The sequence below is a fragment of the Balaenoptera ricei genome, chromosome 9 (assembly GCF_028023285.1).
Source record: "Balaenoptera ricei isolate mBalRic1 chromosome 9, mBalRic1.hap2, whole genome shotgun sequence".
Classification (NCBI taxonomy): Eukaryota; Metazoa; Chordata; class Mammalia; order Artiodactyla; family Balaenopteridae; genus Balaenoptera; species Balaenoptera ricei.
The window spans coordinates 95,640,946-95,665,257 of NC_082647.1; the positions used below are offsets into that span (position 1 = coordinate 95,640,946).

General features: G+C 41.9%; 1 protein-coding gene and 1 long non-coding RNA gene across 4 annotated transcripts in view; one reads left to right on the forward strand and one right to left on the reverse strand.

Annotated features, from left to right (window-relative positions):
* The window catches only part of LHFPL3 (LHFPL tetraspan subfamily member 3), a 597,562-nt gene that overhangs the window by 520,067 nt on the left and 53,183 nt on the right, over positions 1–24,312 (forward strand). The window lies entirely within an intron of this gene.
* Positions 21,528–24,312, reverse strand: part of LOC132372087 (uncharacterized) — a 102,303-nt gene continuing 99,518 nt past the window's right edge. Inside the window, exons 5-8 of one of the 2 annotated variants that reach the window (XR_009505088.1) lie at positions 23,534–23,770; positions 22,951–23,115; positions 22,720–22,829; positions 21,528–21,546 (exon numbers count right to left, since the gene is read on the reverse strand). This is a non-coding gene — a long non-coding RNA (uncharacterized LOC132372087). Of the gene's footprint in view, positions 21,547–22,719; positions 22,874–22,950; positions 23,116–23,533; positions 23,771–24,312 lie in introns of both variants that reach the window. The other variant, XR_009505086.1, reaches the window with a different exon arrangement.

A 24,312-nucleotide genomic window follows, 5' to 3' on the forward strand; every position in this document is an offset into this window, starting at 1 on the left:
CAGGCCAGGAAGGCTTCCAAGAGTAGTTTCCTCATCCAGGATAACCCACCCTCACACCAACAGAATAAATGTCTCACAGCCACTTTTTGGATGTGCTTATGCTCATTCAGAAGAGGGAATATGTGTTATGTTCAGGATCAGACTCTGGAGCAGCCAAACTGCCTACGATAACATCCCAACTCCACCACCGGCTAGCTATAGGACCTTGGACAAGTTATATTACCTCTCCACACCTCCCCTTCTCGATCTATAAAATGGGGATATCAGTAGTACCTGCCTCTTGGAATTGTTGTGATGTATATGTTCATAAAGTGCCCAGATCGTTACCTGGCACAAAGTTAGCGGTATATAACTGTTAACTCTTCTTCTTCTTCACTCAGTTGACAAACATTTAGGGGCCCCCTCTCTGCAGACGTTCTGTGCAGGAAACAGCCCTGAAACCAAGAAGCAACAAGCACTAATAGCTAAGGGCATGGCATTTGGTATCACACAGATCAAGTGCAAATCCCAGCTTGGCCGCTGACCAACCCTGTGACCGCTAGCAAGCTGCTTCCCTCCCGTAAGCCTACTTGCGCGTCTGTGAAATGGGAATAGTGATACCTGTCTCACAGGGTAAGGGCTACAGGTGAAAGTGTATGAAGACTCTTGGCACAGAGCCTGCCTCACTCATGGCAAAAGCAAAATAAATGGCAACTGCTAATGTCATCATAGGCACTGTCCCAGGTCCAAGAACCTGACTTCATGAAACTTTCAGCTAGGTGGAAAAGCCTGAGTGGAAAATTCTACCAGCCCTAAAGCAGGGAGGCCTGGGACTGCAGGAACTTCACCAGAGACTGACGGCCGGGTTTGTGTGTCGAGGAAAGAAGCTCAGAGCGGTTTCCTTAAGGAGTCTGGCTTCCTCCAGGATGGCCACCCTAAGATATACCCAAACTGGAACGTAGAACCTGGGTGTCTGGAGGACTCGGCCATCCCCACCTTCCTGTGTGAAAAATGCGTCCTCAAAAACCCTCCAAAGAGGAGAAAGGGATCTCAACTGTGATGTCTTTTTCTCACCAAAAAGTGAGGCCAGGGGATACTACATGGACAGTGTAGATGTACCAGTTCTGAGAGGCCCTCGTTCTCTAGTTCAAGGTGGGGCGGGAACAAGTAACAGCACTGGACTGAGGGTCAGCCTTGCTGGCCAGGGTCCCCCTAGCTGCCCGAATACTTGACAGGGGTGTTCTAATCCTATTAATAGCCAGTGCAGGTTGAAGCACTGGGCCGCTTAAACTTTTCTTTTTTTTTTTTTTTAAAGTTTTTTGTTTTTTTTTTTTTTAATTTTATTTATGGCTGTGTTGGGCCTTCGTTTCTGTGCGAGGGCTTTCTCTAGTTGCGGCAAGCGGGGGCCACTCTTCATCGCGGTGCGCGGGCCTCTCATTATCACGGCCTCTCTTGTTGCGGAGCACAGGCTCCAGACGCGCAGGCTCAGTAAGTGCGGCTCACGAGCCTAGTTGCTCCGCGGCATGTGGGACCCTCCCAGACCAGGGCTCGAACCCGTGTCCCCTGCAGATTCTCAACCACTGCTTCACCAGGGAAGCCCTAAACTTTTCAAAAGAAGACAAAGTAGGGTGGTGTGTGTGTGTGTGTGTGTGTGTACATGAATATTTGTCTCATGTTTATTTGGTCTTCAACTCATCTTCCCAAAAGGATTATGTGTCACGTAAATATGTTGTTACTAAGATTATTTTCAAAGAAAAACAGTGGCAGACGATCCTGTTAAGGAAAAAAAACAAACCTGAAACCAGTTTGTTAATTTTTTAAATTCTGATTTTTAACAATATATGAAATGTGCTCATACACTCCCATGCACACATTTGCTTTTTCTCCTGCACATTTCCAAGGGGATTCCGGGTACTGCCAGCAAACTGCCTTTGCCCACCGTTTGCCTTCATAGAGTGGGAGATCTCAGCACGGGAGGCAGGGCCCCTGGCGAGACTTTTAATTGCACCTATTTTATGAAGCTAGTGTTGGTCATTCTCAGAATGTCACGGGAATGTCTGATAGTGCTTTTGTGGGGGAGATGGCAGAGAGGAGGGAGGGATGAGTAGTTTCCCAAGCTCTTGGAGATTCCTAATGAAAACTGGCCTATGGGGTCTTCCCTCACTAATGTTGGGGTGAGTAGAAGGAAGCCCCAGAAATGTGATAGGACTCCCAAGAAATGTCATCCATCTATAGCTGGCAGCTGCTCTAATCTCATTTCTCTAATTCTTTTTATTATTAGAATGTTCAAAACATTAACCTCACTCTGGACATTAAATTTATTTGAATAAATCACAATTGATGCCAACTAACTGAACTTAAGAGCATTTCTTCTTAATACTACAATTCACAGTTGCACATAATTGCAACCTAATTTATTTGCTTTAATTAATATTTGACTTATATAATAAGACATGGGAGAGATTTTTCAAGAGTGTCTTTCTACTGACAGTGTTTTAGTGCCTAAAAGGAAGCCTTTTTACCTTAAGGTATTCTTTCTTATATTCGAAAGCGTTGGGTTTCAAGAGGCTCTCAGAGTCATAATACATACATGTTAATTCACGCTAATTCATCACCCCTAATCTGACAACATTAAAACTCTGCAGTTTGATGCTTCTTGCAGACAATAATATTACATGAATTATCCTTTTCAGTTTATAAGGTGAAATGCTCATTCCCCATAAATAGGGCAGGTCCCAAGCACAATTGCGCAGTCAAAATTCATCTTTGATGCTCTTCCATGTTCCTTCCTTTGTCCCCCCCGAACCTTGTCAATGCCTCCTTTGCCTACCCTCACATCCTCACACCTCCTGCCACCCTCCCTCCAGCTCAGCAGAGCTACACCAGCTCTGTGCTTCCTGGCCTGAGTCCTTCAAAATTTACCAGTCCTGACTTCTGCAGGTCATTAGATCTGTTACCTGACTGATGATAGCTCCCAGATAATCCCAGATAACATAGCTTCATTTTAACCAAGACCTTCAAAGCCTTAGGGGTGTTTAATGGTGGTGGAAATGTTACTTGTTCGTAGCAGATAGAAATTTTTCAGACCTCATCAAGCCTTTTAGAATTCTTTAAATTATGTGACAAACATAATAAAAAACATCACAACTCAGCACCCACAAAAAAGAGAGGCAGGAGGGTCCCCAGTTTATTTAGCTACTGATTTAATCTTTATTTTAAATATTTATCGGTCACTTCTGTGTGTTCCACATTGCACCAAACACTAGAGATAGATGAAGATACTCTATATTACAAAACTTTTCCTCTCCCCACTCTCCCCAAAGTCATTTGCTTTATGCTTTTCTCCCCACACCCAAGACTGTGAACTCCTCCTGGCAGCTCCTCTTCATCCTGGGAACCTCAATGCCTGGCACACAGTGGAAACTCAATGTTTAATAGATGGTTGGAATAAAGAATTTCAATGTTCCATTTGGGGAACACTGGGTTAAAAAGACATTTCTTAGACAAACTTCAGATGGAGAAAATATTTGCAAATTATATACCTGATAAGGGACTTGTATCCAAATATATACGAACTCTTTTTTTTTTTTTTTTTACTGTTTTTTTTATTGAAGTATAGTTGATTTACAATGTTATGTTGATTTCTGTACAGCAGAGTGACTCAGTTATACATATATATTCATTCTTTTTTATATTCTTTTCCATTATGGTTTATCCCAGGACATTGGATATAGTTCCCTGTGCTATACAGTACGACCTTGTTGTCCATCCATTCTATATGTAATAGTTTTCATTACTAACCCCAAACTCCCAGTCCATCCCTCCCCCACCCCCCTGCCTTTTGGCAACCACAAGTCTGTTCTCTATGTCTATGAGTCTGTTTCTGCTTCGTAGATAGGTTCACTTGTGTCATATTTTAGATTCCACACATAAGTGATATCATGTAATATTTGTCTTTCTCTTTCTGACTTCCTTCACTTAATATGATAATCTTTAGTTACATCCATGTTGCTGCAAATGACATTATTTCATTCTTTTTTATGGCTGAGTACTATTCCATTGTATATATGTTCCACATCTTTATACATTCATCTGTTGATGGTCATTTAGGTTGTTTCCATGTCTTGGCTATTGTGACTAGTGCTGCTATGAACATAGGGGTACATGTATCTTTTTTAATTATAGTTTTGTCTGGCTATATGCCCAGGAGTGGGATTGCTGGATCATATGGTAATTCTATTTTTAGTTTTCTGAGGAACCTCCATACTGTTTTCCACAGTGGCTGAACCAACTTACATTCCCACCAACAGTGCAAGAGGGTTCCCTTTTCTCCACACCCCCTCCAGCGTTTGTTATTTGTAGAGTTTTAATGATGGCCGTTCTGACTGGTGTGAGGTGGTACCTCACTGTAGTTTTGATTTGCATTTCTCTAATAATTAGTGATGCTGAGCATCTTTTCATGTGCCTATTGGCCATCTCTATGAGTTCTTTGGAGAAATGTCTATTTAGGTCTTCTGCCCCGTTTTTGATTGGATTGTTTGTTTTGTTGTTGTTGAGTTGTATGAGCTATTTGTATATTTTAGAAATTAAGCCCTTGTCAGCTGCATCATTTGCAAATATTTTCTCCCATTCCGTAGGTTGTCTTTTCATTTTGTTTATGGTTTCCTTTGCTGTTCAAAAGCTTGTAAGTTTGATTAGGTCCTAAATGTTTATTTCTATTGCCTTGGGAGACTGACCTAAGAAAACATTGGTATGATTTATGTTAAAGAATGTTTTGCCTGTGTTTTCTTCTAGGAATTTTATGATGTTTTGTCTTACATTTAAGTCTTTAAGCCATTTTGAGTTTATTTTTGTGCATGGTGTGAGTGTGTGTTCTAACTTCACTGATTTACATGTGGTTGTCCAACTTTCCCAGCACCACTTGCTGAAGAGACTTTTTCCCATTATATATTCTTGCCTCCTTTGTTGAAGATTAATTGACCATAGATGTGTGGGTTTATTTCTGGGCTCTCTATTCTGTTCCATTGATCCATATGTCTGTTTTTGTGCCAATACCATACTGTTTTGATTACTGTAGCTTTGTAGTATTGTCTGAAGTCTGGGAGGGTTTTGTCTCCTGCTTTGTTCTTTTTCCTCAGGATTGCTTTGGCAATTCTGGGTCTTTTATGGTTCCATATAAATTTTAGGATTATTTGTTCTAGTTCTGTGAAAAATGCCATGGGTAATTTGATAGGGATCGCATAAAATCTGTATATTGCTTTGGGTAGTATGGCCATTTTAACAGTATTAATTCTTCCAATCCAGGAGCATAGGATATCTTTCCATTTCTTTGAATCATCTTTAATTTCCTTTATTAATGTTTCAAAATATATAAGAACTCTTAAAATTCCACAAAAAGAAAAGATAGGTAACCCAATTAAAAAACTGGACAAAGGATTTCAGTAATTCTTCCAAATGATATACACAGATATACAGATGACCAATAAGCACATGAAAAGTTACTCAACATCATTAGTCATTAGGGTAATACGAATCAAAACCACAATAAGATACCATTTCCCACCCGCTCGGATGCCTGTTATCAAAAAGATAGACAAAAAGTGTTAGCAAAGATATGGAGAAATTGAAACCCTCATATACTGCTGATGGGAATGTAAAATGTTGCTGACACTTTGGAAAACAGTATGGAAATTCCTCAGAAATTTAAACAGTTACCACATAACCCAGGAATTCTACTCCTAGGTGTATATATATACCTAAGAGAAGTGAAAACATACATCCATGTGAAAACTTGTACAAGAAGGTTTACAGCAGCATTATTCATAATAGCCAAAAAGTAGGAACAAATAACTATCAGCTGAAGAATGAATAAACAAAGTGTGGTATATGCATACAATGGAATACTATTTGGCAATAAAAAGGAATGACGTACTGAGTCATGCTATAACACGGATGAACCTTGAAAACATTAAGCTAGGTGAAAGAAGCCAGTCACAAAGGATCACATATTACATTTACAGGGAATGCCCTGAATAGGTAAATCCATAGAGACAGAAGGTAGATGAGTGTTTCCAAAGGCCAGAGGGACGAGACAATGGAGAAGTATTGGGTTTTTGTGGTGATGAAAATGCTCTACAATTAGTTAGTAGTGCTGGTTGCACAACTCTATGAATATACTAAAAATCAATGAATTGGACTTCCCTGGTGGCACAGAGGTTAAGAATCCACCTGCCAATGCAGGGGTTGCAGGGGACATGGATTCGAGCCCTGGTTGAGGAAGATCCCACATGCCGCGGAGCAACTAAGCCAGTGAGCCACAACTACTGAGCCTGTGCTCTAGAGCCCGTGAGCCACAACTACTGAGCCCGCATGCCACAACTACTGAAGCCTGCGCGCCTAGAGCCTGTGCTCAGCAACAAGAGAAGCCACCGCAATGAGAAGCCCACGCACCGCAATGAAGAGTAGCCCCTGTCCGCTGCAGCTAGAGAAAGCCCACGAGCAGCAACGAAGACCCAACGCAGCCAAAAATAAATAAATATATATATATATATATATGAATTGTACACTTTACAAGGTGTTTTATGGTACGTGGATTATATCTCAAAGCTGTTACAAAAAAGAAAGAGTTTCTCTTCCACAGGACTTTTCAGTGGGGGGTAAATCCTCAAGAGGGGTGTATGGCTTATGTTGTATTTAGGATACTTAACTGTCCTCATTTGCCTGGGACTGAGGGTGTTCCCAAACACAGAAGTTTCAGGGCTATTTGGGACATACTTACACTAAAAAACTGTTCAATGTTTACCTGAAATTTAACTAGGCATCCTATATTTATTTGCTAAACCTGGCAACTCTAGTTTTACAAGGTGATCCAGTTCACCTAAATCAAGTTGAAGCAGAGATCTAGAATTAAGGTTAAAAAAAATCAAAGAGATACAAATGGAGTTTGAAGTTAAGGAAAAGAGCTCCCAAAGTATTTTATAACCTTGGCCAAGACTGTGACCAAATAGTTCTGCAGAAATCTCTTTTCACCAACTTCTGCCTCAAGTTCTCTCATTTCCAAGGTCTATAGCAAAGGGTTCATATCGGAGAACTCTTTAAAAATGATATTAATAAATAGTTATATGAAGTAATTGTGTTTCTTAGAGGTGTTTCATCTTGGATGAAGCTTAAACTAAGCTTCCTCCTGGCAGCTGAGTACATGATGAATTGTATTATAAGTAAGTCTATTTTTAGCACACTAGTGCTTTGGCAGACAAGCTGTTAAAAAATAGAAGCAGGCCTTGTAGAGTAGGGAAGCCGGGGTGCTTTTCCTTGCTGATGAATGAAAATGAAGCCGGTTCTCTGAGCCCACATGGTTGGAGGGAAGGTGTGTGCCGCTGTGTGATCAGGTTAAAAGTCTGTGGCTTGTAATTTGGAAATTAGTGTGTCATGTGTCACTGAGGCAGAATATGAGGGACGTAGCTCTAACGCGAGTTCCCCGGCAATGCTCAGGTACAGGGAGTCAAGGGCCTGCGTGTTCTATCAGGTGAGAGGAGCGGTATTTTAATAATCGAATTTGCGTCCTGGGAAGCCAGGACTCAGTTCAGTGATGGTTCTCCCCGCCACTTCTCAGCACTACAGGTTAGTGGCCACAAGGGGGCACCAAAGCAAGCCCATCCCGGAGGAACGTTGTGCTCGTCCGAGTCATTGACACTCCTGGGTGATGATCAAAGCCTACCCTTTGAGCTTCCAAGCCTGGACCGCGCCTTTCAGCAGTGCGACCCAGTGGGTGAGCGCATGCATTTGCAGTCAGCCAGACAAGGGTTTCAGATCTGGCTCTCCCACTTAAAACCTTTGCAGCTTCTTTAATCCACAAACGGGTTATAAAGTACCTCCCTCAGAGGCGGGTGATAAGAATTAAATGAGACAGTGTCTGGAAAGTGCTTAATACCTAATCCCGTGCCTATTGCGTCATAAATGTTTAGGCCCGTAGTACACCCTGGAAGCCAAAGGTGGGTTCGGGTGCTAACAACATCACAGAGAAGGCATTAGCTTCCTTCTGTTCCCTTCCATTCTGCGATCTCTTCCCCCTTCCTCTCTCCTTCCTCCGGGACCCCCTGAGACCTACTTCATTCTTGGTCTGTTCAGAAGTCTTCATTCTGACAGTTTGCCAAGCATGTTCTCCACAGAAATACCCTATGATCCCCAAAGTTCTGTTCAATCCTCTCTACCCTAGTATTTCCCCATGTGGGTCAAAAGCCACCTGCATCACAATCATCTGGACCCAGGAAGTGGGAGTTTCTGGGGATGGAATCTAGGACTCTGCATATTAATGAGCTTCCAAAGTCAATCTAATGCGTGATAAATCTTGAGAATCTCTGCCGTATTCCTAGTGAGATTTTTTTTTTTTTTTTCAAATAGAGAATGTAGTACAGATTGATCTCAACCAGCTGCTAGGAGAGAAATTAGCTGATTATCGGATTAAAGTAATTCATGCTGAACTGTGAAGAACAAATAAACTATCCTTTCAGGAGAATTTGCATTCTGACATTTTGCAAACCTTAATGAAATTCCAATTAGTGAAACGTCTGAGATGGATGTTTAAAGAAAAACGACATTGCCTGTGACCCACACCTCGGGGAAGACTTCATATGCCCTAGAACCACCTGAAATTCAGTCCCAAGCTTACTGACTGGTGGAGAGGAGGAAGAGAAGTAGAAGGCAAAGGAGGAAGAGAGGGAGATGGAGGAAAGGTTAACAGAGGAGCTGGGGGATGGTTGGGCAGGAAGAAAAATCCTCCCAAATACCCACGCAGCATTCAGTGCTTCAGGCTCATCCAAGTGCAGAATGTACTGCTGGAAAACGAACCCAGATGCTCTCCTTTTCACTCTATCCCAGAGAAAATCACAACTGAGGCTTCTATTTTATTTGCTACTCAGTTTGATTTTTTAATACGAAGCTGCCCAGTTGTCCAGTCTAATATAAAGCTGCAAGAGGGTAATAACCCCTTGCTTCTCTTTGTTCCTCCCAGACCACTTCTTCTCCCTCTAGAGGGGGACATGGCACAGGCCCCAATTCTTGGGCTTCCCCCGTTCTCTCTTACAGCCCCTAAGTGAATTCTTCCTAGCTCATGGTTTTAAATACCATCTGTACAAGTGATGTTTCCTAAATATGTATCTCCAGTCCCAGCCTCTTCCTTGCTGATGAGATCCTCGTGTCTAAGTGTCTCCTCTATGCCTCCACCTAGATGTCTAATAGGTGGCTCAAACTAACACATACAAACTAAACTTCTGGTTTTTCTCAAATAATCTGTTTTTCCCCCAGTGTTCCCCATCCCAGTAAATAGCATCTCACTCACCCAAATGGATTGGATCAAAAACTTCAGTCATCCATGAGTCAGTCTCTCTCTCTCCCTGTCTCTCTCTATCTCTCACACACACACACACACACACACACACACACACACACACACACACACAAACTTTGTCCAACCTATCACCAAATCCCGCTGGCTCTGCCTCTTACTACCTCCACTTCTACCAGCCTGGTCCAAGCCAGCATCCATTCTCACCCAGGCTACTTCGCTGCCTCCCAACTGTCCTCCCTGCTTCCACTCTTAACCCTACAGTCTGGTTGCCACAAATAGCCACAGTTGAACTTTTTATAACATAATTCTCATTGCCTCCCTACCCTCCGATGACTTCCCAGCACTGTAAAAATAAAATCAGATGCCTTACCGTGGTACGAGCATCCCACAGGACTTGCCCATCCACTTCGCTGACCCATCTCCTGTCTCCAGCTACCCTGGCTTCCCTGCTCTTCCTCCTGCCTTTCTCTTTGCCAATGCCTCCACCCAGAAGGTGGAGACCCCCAGATGTCTTTTTCCCTCACTTCATGCAGAGAAGCCCTCCCTGACCTCCTGCCCCCAAATAGCAACTCTTTTCTTACCCTGATTTCTTTTTCTTCATAGCACTTAAAACGACCTGATATATTATAGTGTATGTTTATTTGTTTATTGTCTACCTCCCCATTTGAGTGTAAGGTCTGTGAGTGCTGGGACTTATTCTGTTCTGTCCACCAGTATGTCCCTAGTGCCTAGAACTGTGCCTGATGCATCATATGTGCTCAATCAATATCTGTTGAGTGAATGATACGAAACTAAGCAAAAGTACAAACATAAGTAAGGATGACTACTGACAAGTGGTTTCAAGGTTACATCGAAGGTCTTATTTATTAGGAGAGCTAGAGAAAGATTGGAGTAACTAGTTCCTCTCTTTTTTTCCTCCCTTGTGTTATTTTATGGTGGCTACTTGGATACGACATGCCCCCTATTTCAATAGTGGTCATTTCTGGAGTTCTGTACCTCCTCTTTGTACACATAAATAATCTCTTCTTTAGTCCACATTCTAAGCACTCAAAAAATATGTACTCACAATTACCAAGTCACAAACTCAGCTTTTACCCACTTACTGTCCATAAACAGCTAATAAGATTAGGCAATAGGAAGCTTTTCTATTGCAAAATTATACTAATGGAATTCTCCCAGGGGCTAAACTATTCCCTCTCTGAAAGTTAAGCACATTCCAGAAATCACATTAAAACTCTTGCAGGCCTCCCTGGGTGTCAGGGGTCAATGGAAGGGAAGCCTGATGTAACTTCACGAAAGAGCTTACTACTCTTGACATCTAACTATGGATGGAGAATCTGCTTTGTGACTTTCTTGCTATGTCTTAAAGGAATCCATGGCATTTTCTCTTTTCATGCCAAAGCTTGTTATGCTGGCAGCTATTTCCCCATAAACTTTCCCACAAAGATGGGTATCAACTTCCGCTAGGGGCACGTCAGCATCAGCTCCACAGAGCAGAGGAAAAAGCAAAACTGATTCCTTTGTAGGAAACAGCTGGAGTGAAGGGAAGGTGACCATCTAACATATTCTGTAAGAATACGATCTTAGTTCGAGTTCCCCCATAGGCAGTCCCTGAAACCAGGAATCGAGTGTTAAGTGGTTTGTTGGGGAAGCAATCCCAGGAAACACTGGTAGGACATGAGAAGGGGAGACATGAAAGGGAGGGAAGCCTCAAGTCACCTCTTGGGTAACTGGAGCTCAATCCCACCAGAGAAGCCTGGGAGTCCAGGGGCAGAGGAGGTAGTATGTAAACAACAGTTCTCACCAGTCATCGAGGACTGCTGAGGGGAGGGGACTTAATTCCCTGGCACTTCTGGTCTGCCCCATGCATAAGCAGAGAGGGCTCTTGTGTCCAGAGAAAGTCCTCAGGCAGAAAGATGCTGAGGTGGGCAGTTGGCCACTGTTCCAGTGGATAGTGAAATGGTAAAGCCCAAGGGGAAAGCAGCAGAGACTCGACAGCCTTTGCTACGAATATTGACTCTTGCAAAAAATATTTCCTAAAAAATGGATGTTCTCCCATGAAGTCATCTTGTGTATGAACAAAGCTGAACAGGAGAACTCTGGAAAGTTTTCAGTAGAAGTGAAATCTTGGAGATACGTTCAGAAGCAGGTTATTGTGGTTCAGGTTGAGTGGGCTGGGACTTTCTGGATTGGGGCTGGGTTTTGCTTGTGACAACTCTCAACAGCTTGAGAGTCAGAACAAGTTACAAAGAAAAGCAGATCTGGTGTGCCTTACTGGGGAAGCCAGCCCTGCCTTTCATTCTGGAAGCTGCCGGCACTTCCTCTGGGATCGCCGTCAGAAAGGCAGCTACCTGCTCAGGGCTGCCCCTTTACAGAGCCACTCTGACCACTCTTTCCAAGACCAGGAACCTCAGATACATGTACACATACACACATGCTCTCTCGGGGGACCATGATAGTAGAGACACAACATTGATGAATTTTTCCATATTCGAACATATTCTTAAGTTACCTCACCCCTTCAACCATTCAATAGTCTAGTTATATAAAAATAGAGAGAAGTACATACATTCCACAGCAAACAGACATTGAGGGCCTACCATGCACCAGGCATGCTACTAGGTCATGAGGATACAGAGGTCAAATGCTCAATTCTTATCATCCGGTCTCACATAATGCCAGTGAGGAAGATACCCTTGCAGTTAGATCCATGACAATACAATGCAGCCATCGCTATATGTGTGAACAAGGCACGAACAATCATGTGTAGACATGTAAAAAGCCGAGGCCTTAAACTACCCTTGATAAGGCAGAGGGGAGGTTCCTCTCTAAGATGTTTTCATTGATTAATGTACTGAAAATCCCCAGTTGACTTTCGAAAAGTCAAGCTTATGTCAGAAAGTCAGAGGTAAAAATGTAGAAGGAAAAGGAACAGTCACGTGATAGCTTCATCTCAAATAGAGATGAGTCTGACTAAAGTCAGAAAAGGAACAAGATCTATAAATAATGCTGGAGAGGGTGTGGAGAAAAGGGAACCCTCCTACACTGTTGGTGGGAATGTAAATTGATACAGCCACTATGGAGAACAGTATGGAGGTTCCTTAAAAAACTAAAACTAGAGCTACCATATGATCCAGCGACCCCACTCCTAGGCATATATCTGGAAAAGATGAAAACTCTAATTTGAAAAGACACATGTACCCTAATGTTCATAGCTAGCAGCACTATTTACAATAGCCAAGACGTGTTAGCAACCTAAATGTCCATCAATAGATGAATGGATAAAGAAGATGTGGTACATATATACAATGGAATATTACTCAGCCATAAAAAAGAATGCCGTAATGCCATTTGCAACAACATGGATGGACCTAGAGATGATCATAGTAAGTGAAGCAAGTCAGATAGAGAAAGACAAATATCATATCATATCACTTATATGTGGAATCTAAAAAAAAATGATACAAATAAACTTATTTACAAAACAGAAAGTAAATTCACAGACATAGAAAACAAACTTATGGTTACCAAAGAGAAAAGGGGGGGGAGGGATAAATTAGGAGTTTGGGATTAAGAGATACACACTACTATATAGAAAATAAACAACAAGGACCTACTGGGAAGTATATTCAATATCTTGTAATGACTTATAATGGAAAAGAATCTGGAAAAGAATATTTATATATATAAATATACAACTGAATCACTTTGCTATACACTTGAAACTAACACAGCATTGTAAATCAGCTGTACTTCAATTAAAAGAAAGAAAGAGAGAACAAGAAAAAGAGGTAAAGGTATACATAGTATTTAAGGCAACCAACTCAAAATTGGGAGGGAAAGAAGGTGAGGAGTAGTGGAGGCAAATCCTCACTTTTCTAAAGGCGATTCAATAGATATTATCCAAAATTGATATAGTAATAAATAGGGGAATATTAGCATATGATTTTGACTACCAAAGTAACTAGTATAATTGCAAACTATTAAAGGAGATTGTCTTGGGGGAGTAAGACTGGGTATGAGAAGGGATGAAGCAGGGGTGACTTTCATCACAAGATCACTTGTATGGTTTGATTTTTTTTAGCAATATGCGCATATTGCCTTGATAAAATAGAAATTTAAAAATTCAAGCTGCTACACTCTACATGGTATGTGGTACCCATCTCAAAATTAAGTAAGTTCAATCAGTTTTTCTTATTAAGGAGCAATTCTAATTATATTTCCTAGAGGTGTTCCTTCCTTCTGTCTTCTCTCCTCATTCAGTCCTTGGAATCAGGAAACATCTAAGAAGAATGTTTTACAGCTTAGCAGAATAATGCTGGGGGCATTCTTATGTCCCTTCCCTGCAGAGCAGAAGAGACTCTGAGGAAGGCTTTGAGTAATCACCGGGCTGTCAGAGCTGTTCATCTTAATCTGGGCTCCATCCTCTCCCTTCCCCACACTACAACTCCCTGTAGAGCTCAGGAAAAACTATCCAGTCACTGCCTGGAGCAGTAGCCCTGCCCCAGAGCTCCTGGCTTGATGTCTGTATGGAGGGGCTGCAACTAAGTGGCTAAACTGGGTGTATGTTTGTCCCTTTGTAACTGACAGCCCCTCCCCCTCAGTGGGCTCTGAACACTTGCTGGTGCAAACCTCAGTGCCCAGTGCTGAGATAAACTGCTAGCAGGAAGGGATTTCAGGCCGGAGGCCCGGAAGGACCAGGAGGGAAGCCAGGCTCTGCCAAAACCGCCTTCAGCAGCGGAGCAGGTTTAGGTGGGCTGTGAGGACCACCTCTGCACTTTGTTCCTTTGTCTGAAATAGAGATTGCATGTGGCCCCCAGGAAAGCCTGTGAGGGTACTGCTTGTGCTTCCCTGCCTCAAAGGCTGATGCGAACAGACAGGACGAGGGGTGAGGAAGCTTACCAGCCAGGCCCCTGTTCACCTTGCATCATGCCTGCCACAGACCAGAGTGGGTGGCCACTGAATGTTTAGTCTTTTTATGTGACATAGTAGATAATTTATTTCTGCTTCAGCTACTGTAGCACCTGTTGCAACTGTCAGGGTTAATCTCTTGAGCCTTTCTGCTGATCTGGTGCCCTGCCTACTTACACCTCAACTTTCCTCTCACATCAGAGACATCTAATTGCCAAACTGAGTCTGTTTCGAATGGTCACTGAATTGGCTTTCTTTTGTATTGACCAAGACCCATTCCCCTGCATCACAAATAAAACCAGCAAAGTCTGTTTGGAGGTTGAGAAGCCTTTCTTTTTCTTTTTTTTGTTTTTTTTTTTTTTTAAAGATTACAGGATTCGTGTTTATTTTTATTTATTTATTTATTTATTTATTTACTTACTTATGGCTGTGTTGGGTCTTCGTTTCTGTGCGAGTGCTTTCTCTAGTTGCGGCGAGCGGGGGCCACTCTTCATCGCGGTGTGCGGACCTCTCACTATCGCGGCCTCTCTTGTTGAGGAGCACAGGCTCAGTAATTGTGGCTCACGGGCCTAGCTGCTCCGCGGCATGTGGGATCCTCCCAGACCAGGGCTCGAACCCTTTTCCCCTGCATTGGCAGGCAGCTTCTCAACCACTGCACCACCAGGGAAGCCCAAGAAGCCTTTCTAAGAACCAGAAATCTGTTCCCTATCTGTGAAAGAAGAATGTTCTATTATAGTGAACCTGTACTGGACAAAGGAGAAATGGCATGGCAGCCCTCCTATCTGTGACAGCCTCCAAAGGCAACAATAACGAAGAAGAGAGATATAGTATAGACAGGTTGATGGGAAACGTCTGTTGGGAGCAGCTCTTACAGTGACTTAAACAATTACCACCCTGGTCTGCCTCGATTCTAGGATGTAAAATCATTCATGGAATTACTTTGAACACAAGTTAATCCTGCTACCAGGAATCTAAGAAAAAGAAATGGAAAGTTATTCTTTTCCATTGTTATGGCTTCTTCCAGTCCTTATGAAATTGTGCTTCTTTGGCAATACTTTGCATATCGATCACAGATTTTCTTTCCAGTGCTCATTCATTCATCAAGAATGTATTGAGTGATATATTGAAAAATATATTGAGTATATGTGGAGGTAGCAAAAGGGATGCTTAGAAATACAAACATAGCTATCCCTACGGTGTGCTCAGAGTTTCAGACCATCTCCTAATCTCCCTCTTGGAGAAACAAACACAAATTCATGAAGACTATGAAGATGGTAGAATGTTCAATTTCCTTTTCTTTTCAAGGCATTTAATTTCCAAAATGATAATAGCACATTTTTTTCTAATTATAAAAGTAGTGCATGCTCAGCTCACTGTAAAAAAAAACAAAACAGACAATACAGAAAGTGAAAAACACATAAATCTGTCATTCAGAGCTTAATTAGCACATTATGGGGTAGATCCTTCCACGTTTTTTTTCCCATGCATATATAAGTGTGTTTTATTTTCACAAATGGAATCACACTATACATGCTATTTAATAACCTGCTTTTTTCATTTAATATGTCATGGATATCACTCATTTAATATAGATCTACATTCATTTTACTTTTTAAATTTTTAAATTGAGGCATAGTTGATTTGTAATATTAATTTCAGGTGTACAACATAATGATTCAAAATTTTTATAGATTATACTCCATTTAAAGTTATTATAAAGTATTGGCTACATTCCCTGTGCTGTACAGTATGTCCTTGTAGCGTACTTATTTTATACACAGTAGTTTGTACCTCTTACTCCCTATCCCTATCTTGCTCCTCCTCCCTTCCCTCTCTCCACAGGCAACCACTAGTTTGTTCTCTATTTCTGTGAGTCTGCTTCTTTTTTGTTATATTCACTAGTTTGTTTTATTTTTTAGATTCCACATATAAGTGATAACATAGAGTATTTGTCTTTCTCTGTCTGACTCATTTCACTTAACATAATACCCTCCAGGTCCATCCGTGGTGTTGCAAATGGCAAAATTTCATTCTTTTTATGGCTGAGTAGTATTCCATTGTATGTAGATACCACTTCTTCTTTATCCATTCATCTATTGATGGACACTTAGGGTGCTTCCATATCTTGACTATTGTAAATAGTGCTGCTATGAACACTGAGGTGTATGTATCTTTTTGAATTAGTGTTTTCATTTTCTTCAGATACATACCGAGGAGTGGAATTGCTAGATCATATGGTAGTTCTATTTTTAGTTTTTTGAGGAACTTCCATACTGTTTTTCATAGTGACTACACCAATTTACATTCCTACCAACAATATACAAGAGTTCCCTTTTCTCCACATCCTTGCCAACATTAGTTATCTGTGGTCTTTTTGATGATAGCCATTTCTGGCAGGTGTGAGGTGATTATCTCATTGTGGTTTCGATTTGCATTTCTCTGATGCTTCATGATTTGCGGCATCTTTTCATGTGCCTGCTCGTCATGTCTTCTTTGGAAAACTGTCTATTCAAGACTTCTGCCCATTTTTTAATCGAGTGGTTTGTTTTTTGGGTATTGAGTTGTATGAGCTCTTTATATATGTTGGATATTAACTCCTTATTGGTCATATCATTTGCAATTATTTTCTCCCATTCAGTAGGTTGTCTTTCATTTTGTCAGTGGTTTCCTTTGCTGTGAAAAAGCTTTTAAGTTTAATTTGGTTCCATTTGTTTATATTTGCTTTTGTTTCCTTTGCCTTAGGTGACAGATCCAAAAAAATATTGCTAACAATTTATGTGGAAGAGTGTTCTGCCTATGTTTTCTTCTAGGAGTTTTATGGTTTCCAGTCTTCTATTTAGGCCCTTAACCCATTCTGAGTTTATTTTTGTATATGGTGTGAGGAAATGTTCTAATTTTATTCCTTTACATGTAGCTGTCCAGTTTTCCCAGCACCACTTATAGAAGAAATTGTCTTTTCCCCATTGTATAGTCTTGCCTCCTTGGTTGTAGATTAATTGACCATAAGTGCATGGGTTTATATCTGGGCTTTCATCCTGTTCCATTGATCTATATTTCTGTTTTTGTGCCAGTACCATGCTGTTTGATTACTGTAGCTTTGTAGTGTAGTCTGAAGTAAGGGAGCATGATACTTCCAGCTCTGTTCTTTCTCAAAATTACTTTGTCAGTCTATATTCACTTTAAATGGTTGTAGGAAAGTACCACAATTTATTTATCCAATCTCCTATTGTGGCATTACACTTACTTTCAATTTTTTGCCATAATAAACAATCTTATGTGTACAACTTTGTTCTGTTGTTATGATAGTATATTCAGAGCATTTTTTACAAATATTTATTAAATGCCATTCATTGGACTTTACACTCACAACCTGGTATTAACTGAGACCCCAGTCTCATCTGTGCAGATCAGAGAAAGAAGTAGAGTGACAGGCAAGGCTGTCTCAAGACTCAGACATGTCTGGAGAAGTAATATCAAAGTACAATGGTCGAGAAAACAGAGGTGGATCTTGTTTGCCTTTGCTCTTTGTTATCTTTATTGGTGTATACTACTCAAAGTCATAACCATTGAATTCATTTTCTTACTAGTAAAATGGAATTAATGATATTACCTGCCACAGGGGTATTTGTGGGGATTGAATAGCATAATGGATGTAAAGCACTTAGTACATGCCTGGCATACAGTTAGTGTTCAATAAAGGTAGCTTTTATCATCATAGAGAAACCTTAAAATCCCAGCCAGTAATCTTACAGAGAACAAGGACCACAGCTGATTTCTAAGCTTTTCGGGGAGATGTTCTGACTGGGGTATGACTCAGGGTATGACCACGTCCATAAAATAGCAAACAGACCTCTCCCGGGGTTAAGTCTGCTGCCTCCTTCCCTCCTCCTTCCAGCCAAATGCTTACCCCAGTGGAGTTGTATTTCCAGCACTTGGATGTTATCCTTAGTGCCTATAAAACCCTCAAGGGTTATTTTAAAGTGCTTAATTCCAAATAAGCACTAAGAAACTATGTGGATTTCTTATTTTATTATTTGTCAAAATAGGAGAAACTTCACAGGGAAGTCTTAGAAACTGCTTTTCTCAATTCGACTCTATTTCCTCTCTTCTCTCTCTCTCCCCTGGGGAGGATGAGGGTTTAATGCTGACCTTGATTTCTCAAAACAAACTTGTAAAATAGGTATTACATCCACTTTACAGATGAGAAAGCCAAAGCTATAGCAAGTAAAATGACCTGGCCACATCTAAGAAGTGGACGACCCGGGATTCAAACTTTCCTCTGATTCCAAAGCCCAAGTGCTAACCTTAAATTTGAATGTACACATGGGGGGCTTGATACTGCCTCAGTAGGTCTACCTGGGATTCTGGAATCTGCATATTCACAAATACCCAGGTGACTGAGATCCAAGAAGGTCCAGAGGAGGCACTGCTCTTGGCCATATAGCATTCACAAAGCCCGGTTTCTGCGGCAGAGATCCCCAAGGCCATGGGATTTTCTCCCCCGGTCATCAGCAAAGTGCCTTTACTGTAACATCAGTACACCTTGGAATGAAGCCATTTGTATGTTTTGAATATTGCTTGCTTAGAAAATGAGTCCCAGACCAGGGTAGGGGCACACCTGGTTTCTGAATGATTCTGCTGTACTTGTTGAGGTCTTTACCATCTCCCCAGGACAGAGCCAAATCAACTGCAGTGACCTTTCCATCTCATAAATCCTCATCCATCCTCTGGCTGCCTTGTCTTATCTTCTACTGACCCAGTTGGCTTTCCTACTTCAGAACAGGTTTCTAATGCCTTACATCAGTGAGAGAGAGCATGGCAAATTGAGAGATGTGTGACATTGTATGGAGGAGGCAGCGTGGGGTACAGCAGTACTTTTCACACTAGATTCCATGAATCCTTGGAGATCTGCAGAGGTGTGATATAGAGGAGGGACAGGGGAAGAGGGGAAAGATTGGGCAGAGTGGGGTTCTCAGCCCTTGATCGGGGCAGCTGCCCTGAGTTCTGTTTCATGTGTAGAACTGGAATTCCTAAAAGATTCACTTGAAAAAAGTGTTTCACTGGGGAGAAAAAATGAAAAACTAGTGGACAAAGAACATCACTCTAGGTCAGAAGAAGGCTAATTCAAGTCTTCAGCTAACTAGCTGGATGACTTTGGGCAATTTCATTTCTCTAGGTCTCAGAGTGCTTACCTGCAAAAAAAAAAAAAAAAAAAAAAAGGGTGGGGAGGGGTGGAGGTTAGCCTTGTTGACACCTGTCTTAGTCTGTTAGGACTTCCATAACAAAATACCACAGACTGGGTGGCTTCAACAAAAGTATATTTTCTCACAGTTCTGGAGGCTGGAAGTCTAAGATCAAGATGTGGGCAGGTTTGATTTCTCCTGAAGCCTCTCCCCTTGGCTTGCAGATGGCCGTCTTCTTTCTGTGTCCTCACATGGTATTTTTTACATGCAAGCACACCCCTGGTGTCACTTTCTCTTCTTTCTCCTGGCATTTTCTGACCCGTCCCTTCTCTCTTTTGGTCCCCATTTTGCGCCAGTCATCCATTAGCCCAGCCTGCCTAGTCCTGCTAGACAGTGAGCTCTGTGAGTGCAAGGGCTGCTTCTGATAGTCCCCTGTGTCCCAGGCTCCCAGTGCACAGCAGATGCTCAGCAAATCTCAGATGTTTCTTGAAAGGAGCCTTAGGCATTGTTATGGACTGACTTGTATCCCCCCAAATTCATATGTGGAAGCCTTAACCCCCAGTATGACTGTATTTGGAGATACGGCCTTTCAGGAGGTAATTAAGGTTCAATGAGGTCATAAGGGTGGGGCCCTAATCCTATAGGACTAGTGTTTTGAGATGAGATGTGAGACATGAGAGGGGTTCGGCATTTAGAGAACTGGAGAAAGGGCATTTCGGCAGAAGGGGCAGAGGCCCGGAGAGTTCCTTCCGAGACCCGCAGGTCACATTCAGGAGGCCAGAGCACAGTCTGAAGCGGGGAACCCATGAGGAGAGGCTGTGGTGGTGAGGCCACGGGAGGCCTCCTGGGCGGTGCTGAGCACATGGATTTATCTGACAGCAAAGGGTCCCCTCTACAAAGTTCTATGCTGAAGAACAGTCCACTCCTTTCTGCATTTTAAAAAGCTCTAATGTTCTGCAATTCAGCTGTTCTCTGTCCCTTCCGTACCGCTGTGTCATTTGTGGCTAACTGATGTCAGCCAATCAGTGATGGATTACACATTTGCTAAGTGCATTAGGTCTTTTTTTATATATATACAATTTCTAAAGGTTACTTTCCATTTACAGTTATTACAAAATATTGGCTATATTCCCTGTGTTGTACAACACATCCTTGAGCCTGTCTTACACCCAGTAGATTGTACCTCCCACTCCTCCACCCCTATATGGCACCACCACCCCCCACTGGCAACCACTGGCTTGTTCTCTATGTCTGTGAGTCTGCTTCTTTTTTGTTATATTCACTAGTTTGTTATATTTTTTAGATTCCACATATAAGTGATATCGTACAGTATTTGTCTTTCTCTGTCTGACTTACTTCACTTAACATAATGCCCTCCACATCCATCCATGTTGCAAATGCATTAGTTCTTGATTTCTCCTCTGACAGGGGCTACTGTGTGTGTGTGTGTGTGTGTGTGTGTGTGTGTGTGTGAATTAGATCTTGATTATAAACTGCCTTATGGACTCTGTGGTCCACTTCCCTTTGGTCTAGAGAGGAAGCATACATCATACTTGAATGTCTTATTTCATTACAACCCACACCCATATGGATAATTAGGATCAAGACTGTTAAATTTGTGGTAATAAACGCATGTGAAGCCTCATGATCTTGAACTCTGTCTGCTAAAGACTCACTCAAGACCATAGGTCCACATCCTAAGAAACAAAAGCCTCACCACTTCCTGAAGGAGAGGATGAGTTCATGATTTTAAAGAGTTGTGCCTTACCATAATTTCATAGAAGCTTGTAGAGTAGTTAGAAAGAAGAAAGGGGAGCATCATTTGGGCTTTAATAGGTAATTGTTAGTAAAGCCCTTTTAAAGAAAACTGATTCTAGCACTCTCTGAGAAATTTTCAAAAGACATTTCCTTCCCTATTGTAACTTCTGTCCTAAAAGAGGACAGGCGTTAAAGAAAGCATTTAGATGCACAAATAGAGATATATCAATATACATTGTCTGGGTAATATGATTAAAAACAAAATCTTCCCCCAACCCAGAAAATCTCTCCATAAAAGTAGTAGAAAAGGAAAAGAGTTTTATTATTGAATAAGCATTAAACCAGAATGTGGTGCACATCACAGGCAATCTGCAAAGACAGAATGAAGTTACACATTTTTGTAGGGCCGAGCAGATATAACCCATTACACACATGTTTTCAGGATAGTTCATGAAATGCAAAGGCAACACAATTATGAAAAATTTGTAATTTCTGTGCACGGAAGAGTGCTTAGAAGTCACTAAGGCAGGGATGATGTAGTAAGATTGACACCCAATCTATGAGTTCTCATGAAATACACTAAGAATGAGGGTACTACACTCTCCCCCTCTGACGGGCGTGTCTTTGGACTTCATTATTAAAAGCCTTTCAACCTGTGTAAAGTGCGGAATGGCTTCCTGTTAAAACCGGACGGTGAATATTGTTAGGACTGATAAGTCAGCACCACATTCTATTCTCAACATGCTGGGGGGAGCCTACCAGTAATTGTGCCTGTTTCCTTGCTTTTAATAGATTCTACAGTATTCCTTCAGGGGGGGCAAGGGGAGGAAGAAGACAAAAGAGATGTTCATGAATTAACAATCGAAATTCCTCCTCATGAATTATTTATTTTCTAGGAAAGGTCATATGAGATAGTGTTGTGCCTGATGTCAAGGGTGAATTGTCCCTTGCACACAGGAATAGTGCAAGGTCACCAGGACCTGATCCTTAGGCCATTTTCAGCCCCGTCTCAGCAAAGCTTTGCGTGAGGAGTCAGAAAAACAGTTTGAACAGTTATCCTCCAACTCTCCTGTGTTCAAATCAGTATGTCAGATGGAAATGAAGTTGGAAGAGACAGACAGAAAGAAAAAGAGAGATAAAGAAAGGCAGAGAATATAAAGGCTAAAAAATAGGAGAAGCTAGGTGAAGAAAGGAAAAAGAAGATGTACTAGGTCTGTCTCAGGTTGTACATTTTTCATTTCTTAGCTACCTCTCTGTGTATTTATATTTTTTAAAAAATTATTGTGACAACCAAGTGCTAAAATCTCTATTTGTAGGTTCAGGATGGGAGAACCCCTCCCCCGCCTCGGCTCCCTCTGCCCAGGTCTTTAATGGAGGTGGAAGGAATTGAAAGCCCCCAAAAAATCCACATTGAGGTTTCAGGTCACTGAGTACCTCCACCGGTCTCTCAAGATTTGCTTTGCTGGGTTTTTCATAGATTCCTGTGACTGGCTGGTTTCAGCCATTCATTCAACAAACAACTTTTGAGCACTTATTACATACCAAGCACATCACTGAGCTGAGAGTACAAAGATGAATAGGACGCAGTCTCTCCTCAGGGAGCTCATTCCAGGGCCTTGCATCTTAGAGTGTGGGACCAGCAGCAGCATCACCTGGGAGATTGTTAGAAATGCAGATTCCCAGGCTTCGCCCCGACCTGCTGAATCAAAATCTGCATATTTAACAAGCTACGTGGGCAATTCTTAAACATATTGAAGTGTGAGAAGCACTGACCTAGTGGATTATTGGCGGGGGAGAGGGAGATGCTCTTCTGTTTCTTAATTCTTCCATTCGTTCAGCAAGTATTTGTTGATCACCTGCCATCAGGCTCAGGACTGGGAGCTGGCGGTGCACTCATGAGCAAGACAGAGGAGGTGCTGATGGCCTGGAGCTCACACTCTCATGGGGGAGAAAGGCAGAAAAGAAGAAAATACATGAGATAGTTACAGATCATGTGTAGTGCTATGAAGCAAATAAACCGAAATATGATAGAAAGAAACCAAAATGAACTATGACAGGTAGGGTGGTGGAAGTCTTCAGGAGTAAGTTATTTCTATTTTGTATCTTGCTTTCTGTTCTAAAAATGTAAACATAGTCACTGGTCCTACGTGAAAAGAGCCAAAGATTATAATACTTCGTCCTCCTTTCCTTTTCTGCCCACTCCCCGTCCCTCTGCCTCTGGCACCAGTCCTGAAACTATAGATGCCACCTAGCAGGTACCGTCACAGCCAGGCCCATTGAAAAGTCCAGGCTGCAAGCAACTAAGAATGTGGACGCAAGCTGAATTATAAAGCCCAGAAAGAAGTACTGGTGTTACCTTTCTGGTTGGTGTAAAAAGGCATTAGAGAATATCGAAGGGCCGGTAACTGGTGTGTAGCTTCCTGTCTCACTGTTTTCTCACATCACTGCAGTCAGGGGCCAGAGAGCGTGCTGATGGGGATTGATGAGTGGGAGGGTGGCCGGCAAGTAAAGATGAGCAATGGGCGTATATCGATACGTGTAATCACAACGAATTCAGACCTTCTCATCACCTACAGTGCTGGTGTTAATCAACCTGCAACAGTCAGTGTTAGGCCTTAGTTCAGCCCAAAAGTATGTTGTGAGCATGCATTTATTTTCAGCACAGATCCTAATGCCCTACAGTTAGACCACCTGAGGGACAAACCAATGATTGCCCAAAGAGAGGCTATGGATAGACCAGTAGGTGGAGGACGGGGTTTCAGGTATTGCTCCTCTAGAAATTATGTGTCAGGAAGGAACGCACAAGCCAAAGATGGCGCACTCTTCCTGACCTGTGAGCACTGTGCCAGCTGTCTAGCTGTTCATGTCATTTACAGTGTATTTAATGCAGCAAATCCAAACCACAGGCAGAGAAAGGGCATCTGCCCACTGTTCCAGTTATCTCTTGCTGCATGACAAACTGTCCCAAAATTTAGTGGCTTAAAACTTTGTCAAAGTTTTGTTGAAAAAACTCACACCCATTAGGATGGCTACTAACAACCAGTTTTATTATATGTCACAATTGTGTGGATCAGGAATTCGGGAAGGGTTTAGCTGAGCAGTTCTTCAGCTCCATGTAGCATCAACTAGGGTCAC